At 36.6% G+C, this 5,229-nt stretch overlaps 1 pseudogene; it reads right to left on the minus strand.

Moving 5' to 3' along the window:
* Nucleotides 1-630, minus strand: LOC132518051 (ADP-ribosylation factor-like protein 6-interacting protein 1; annotated as a pseudogene).
* Between the last annotated feature and the right edge of the window lie 4,599 nt (nucleotides 631-5,229).

The raw sequence follows: 5,229 nt of genomic DNA on the forward strand, positions 1-5,229 counted from the left end.
CACCGAATAAAGCAGATGCATTATTCATTATTCTTTTCTTTTTGTTTGAGAAGCTTGTTTATCTCTCTTTTGGCCATTCCAATGTACTTCGAAATGATTCCATGTTGGTTTCGTCCAGGAAGCAAGAGTAAGAAAGTCACTATCAGGTAGGAGAGAAGGAGGTTGTGGACTTGCTGTCCCACCCAAACAACCACAGCAAGAGAAATGATCATGGTCATGAAGTACAGTTTAGGCTTTTCTTTCTTTAGCATAAGGAGGTGTTTCTACCAGCCCACAGCTCTGTGTCGAGTTTTTACTAGATTGCTTCAAATTTCGAGGACTCACTGCTGTTACTCAGTGGTCCATTTATTGGAGCCAAAAATTCTAGGTGCTAGAATGGGAACAAGGTAGTCAGCCAAGCACAGAAACAACAAAACAGGAAACACCGGACAGAATGGATGGATCTAGATAGTAGATAGTCAGAAACACCAAAGAAACCATACCCATGATGGCAGGTGGAAACCAAGCTCTTCCCCATTGGAAGACTTCATCTGCCATCAGCATAACTTCTCCCCATCTTTGCAGCTACTCTTCCAGACTTGCAGTCTCTGCAGCCAGCAGGCTGGTGCTGCGAGAATCTCCTTCCACCATCGTTCCCAAGGTGCCCCCTCAGCTAGAGCAAGACGCCCCCAAAACTGGCCTTCCTCAGAGCCACTCATGACAACCCTCATAAAAGGATATCTTAATTAAAATAAAATTATTAAATAAATGTACTACTGTACACTAAAGTAGTGACAATATAATCAACCAGAACAACAAAAAAATAGAAAGCTCAGACACATACATACAAATATGTAAATGTTTTATAAATAAAATTATTCTAATTTTAAATCAATGATATCTTTTTAGTTACTGATTTGTTGAAAGAAAAAAAATAATGGTTAAAATGAAAGGAAATAGGGGCTTCCCTGGTGGCACAGTGGTTAAGAATCCACCTGCCAATGCAGGGGACAGGGGTTCGAGCCCTGGTCTAGGAAGATCCCACATGCTTCAGAGCAACTAAGCCCATGCGCCACAACTACTGAGCCTGTGTTCTAGAGCCCGAGAGCCACAACTACTGAGCCCATGCACCTAGAGCCTGTGCTCCACAACAAGAGAAGGCACCGTGATGAGAAGCCTGTCACCGCAAGGAAGAGTAACCCCCGCTCACTGCAACTAGAGAAAGCCCGTGCACAGCAATGAAGACCCAACGCAGCCCAAAACAAATAAATTTATTAAAAAAACAAAAAACTTAAAGGAAACAAAAACCCAAAAATACCCTAAAAACATACAGGTAAACATTTATATAATTTTAAAATATGATCAACTCTTTTTGAAAAAAGCATAGGTAGTGTATAAGAATTGATTGGTAGATAGCATTTTATACACAGAGTACTTAGAAACAAATAAAACATGAGTACCTCAGGACAAATGGAGCAAAAGATATAAACCAGTGAGTCACAGAGTTTGAAACACTTATGACTAGTTAAACTATAAAAAAATTTAAATCTCTGTATTAATAAAATTTTAATTAAATGTAATACCATTATTTTATAAATCAAAGAGATTTTTGATATTGAGTTAAACACATGAGAGTCGAATTGTATATTATAATTAGACTTAAATCTCAGCTTCACTTTACTAATTTGGTGATTTTGAGTAAATTATTTTAATTTTCTATGCCTTTTTCCTCATTTGGAAAATTCAGTTTTGTGCCCCTACTTCACCGGTTTGTTGCAAGAATCAAATGAGCTTGCTCTGTAAAACTCTTGGTCCGATGCATGGCACATAGAAGACACTAAAAACTATTAGATTTAATCGAACCCTCAAACATAGAGGATATATTATATAAACTAACTCACTTTTGTAATGGAATACTGTGCAAATTTAAAAAAATCATGTTGGCATGGAAAAATGTTCATTACCTATTGACAAGTGGAAAAATGCTCAAACCATAAATACAGACTTTTTTTTTTGGCTATAACAGTAGCTAGTACTAGACTAGCTTTCCCAATAAAGACTATAACTGATGAAACAGTTTCATCAGATATTTAAACAATATTTGTTTCCAGATATTGCAACAACAGAACAAAACTATATTTCTCAAAGAAAGAGAAACTTATGATTTGATCCTATGATCACCCAGACCTCACCAGGGAACAATTTCTTGACCATAAGCACAAAAACCTAGGGTCCACACAGAGCCCTACAAAGTTAGGAGTAGCTGAAGCACCGGACAGACCTCTAGATGGCAGAGATCTATGCAGACAGAGACATGAGGAAATTGTGCGAGGCTTTTCTGTGAATCCTTGGCTAAGGGCAGGCAACACTACATAAGACATAGCAAAGAGTGGCTGTGGTAGGCTTGTAACAGAATAGCACAGAGGCAATATAGATTAAATAGTGCTGGGGACAAGGCAGGTCAGGCACATGCAAAGTGGAGACATTTTTAATATCCTAGCAAACTGAAAAATCTGGGCACCAGCATAGAAGTCAGAAAGTCTATGAATTAACAGTAAGGGCCATGCCCTAAAGTAAAGCCTATTCTGCTCCTTCTCTAACAGAGTCTAAATTTGAATCCTGGCAAGATCTTCTGGGAAGACAGATTTGGAAGGTCGAGTTCCTCAAAATAAGAGGGGTTTGAGAAAATTCAGATTTCTGCAGAACTGCTCATAAAACAAGATCAAGATGATCAGCCAGTTATTAGAAATAACCACAGGAACAAAAATCAAAATCCTTCAGAGGAAGAAAATAGAACTAGAATCTCTATATCATCTACAAAATACAAGGCAAATCAATAACTATATGCAAAGAAATAGAAAGATGTGACCTAGAGTCAAGAAAAAATATTCCAGAGTAATTTAAAAATGGTCCAAATGTTGGATTTAGAGGAAACCTTTTTAAAAAGCTATTATAAATATGTTTAAAAAATAAGGGAAAATATGGTCAGAGAATTAGTGAGGGAACAGGTAGGCAATACCAGCAGAGAAATGCAAACCATAAAACAAGAGTCGAAAGGAAACTTTAAAACTGAAAACTATTATAAAAGAGATGAAATAAATTCACTGAAAGTGCTTGACAGGTGATTGGAGAGGCATATTAAAGAGTCTCTGAACTCTACAAAAGATCAACAGAAATAATGCAATCTAAAAAAGAAAAGAAATTGAGGAAAAATGAACAGGTAATTCAGGTACAAAAACAAATGATTAAAATACATGTTTTTTTTGTTTTTTTTTTAAATACATGTTTTTAAAAAGCCTCAGAAGAAAAAAGTGAAGAAATGAAGAAAACAGTGTTCCAATAAATAATGGCCAAAATTTTCCCAAATTTGATGAAAAATTGACTTAGAGATTCAAGCCCTCAGCAAACCTCAAAAAGGTTAAGTACAAAGAAAACCATACTTGGGCAATTCTTATTAAAACTGCTGAAAACCAATGCTAAAAAAGTCACATTAAAAAAAATTTCGATAGCTCGACAATCTACAGATTCAATGCAATCCCTATCAAACTACCAATGGCATTTTTCACAGAACTACAACAAAAAATTTTACAATTTGTACAGAAACACAAGAGACCCCAAATAGCCTAAGCAATCTTGAGAAAGAAAAATGGAGCTGGAGGAATCAGGCTCCCTGATTCAGACTATACTACAAAGCTACAGTAATCAAGACAATATGGTACTGGCACTAAAACAGAAGTATAAATCAATGGAACAGATAGAAAGCCCAGAGATAAACCCATGCACATATGGTCACCTTATCTTTGACAAAGGAGGCAAGGATATACAATGGAGAAAAGACAGCCTCTTCAATAAGTGGTTCTGGGAAACTGGACAGCTACATGTAAAATAATGAAACTGGAACACTCCCTAACACCATACACAAAAATAAACTCAAAATGGATGAAAGACCTAAATTTAAGGCCAGACACTATAAAACTCTTAAAGGAAAACATAGGCAGAACACCCTATGACATAAATCACAGCAAGATCCTTTTTGACCCACCTCCTAGAGAAATGGAAAGAAAAACAAAAATAAACAAATGGACCTAATGAAACTTAAAAGCTTTTGCACAGCAAAGGAAACCATAAACAAGATGAAAAGACAACCTTCAGAATGGGAGAAAATATTTGCAAACAAAGCAACTGACAAAGGATTAATTTCTAAAATATACAAGGAGCTCATGCAGCTCAATATCAAAAAAACAAAAAACCCAATCCAAACATAGGCAGAAGACATAAATAGACATTTCTCCAAAGAAGATATACAGATTGCCAACAAACACATGAAAGGATGCTCAGCATCACTAATCATTAGAGAAATGCAAATCAAAACCACAATGAGGTATCATCTCACACAGGTCAGAATGGCCATCATCAAAAAATCTACAAACAATAAATGCTGGACAGGGGGTGAGAAAAGGGAACCCTCTTGCACTGTTGGTGGGAATGTAAATTGATACAGCCACTATAGAGAACAGTATTGAGGTTCCTTAAAAACTAAAAATAGAACTACCATACGACCCAGAAATCCCACTACTGGGTATATACCCTGAGAAAACCATAATTCAAAAAGAGTCATGTACCACAATATTCATTGCAGCTTTATTTACAATAGCCAGGACATGGAAGCAACCAAGTGTCCATTGACAGATGAATGGATAAAGAAGATGTGGCTCACATATACAATGGAATATTACTCAGCCATAAAAAGAAATGAAACTGAGTTATTTGCAGTGAGGTGGATGGACATAGAGTCTGTCATACATAGTGAAGTAAGTCAGAAAGAGAAAAACAAATACCGTATGTTAACACATATATATGGAATCTAAAAAAAAAAAAAAAAAAAGGTCCTGATGAACCTAGGGGCAGGACAGGCATAGACACAGAGGTAGAGAATGGACTTGACACAGGAACAGGGAAGGGTAAGCTGGGACGAAGTGAAAGAGTAGCATTGACATATATACACTACCAAATGTAAAATAGATAGCTAGTGGGAAGCAGCCACATAGCACAAGGAGATCAGCTCAGTGCTTTGTGACCACCTAGAGGCGTGGGATAGGGAGGGTGGGAGGGAGAGGCAAGAGGGAGGGGATATGGTGATATACGTATACATATAGTTGATTCACTTTGTTATACAGCAGAAACTAATATACCATTGTAAAGCAATTATACTCCAATAAAGATGTTAAAAAAATTCTATAGCTTGAGAAA

The sequence above is a fragment of the Lagenorhynchus albirostris genome, chromosome 3, assembly GCF_949774975.1.
Source record: "Lagenorhynchus albirostris chromosome 3, mLagAlb1.1, whole genome shotgun sequence".
Taxonomy (NCBI): Eukaryota; Metazoa; Chordata; class Mammalia; order Artiodactyla; family Delphinidae; genus Lagenorhynchus; species Lagenorhynchus albirostris.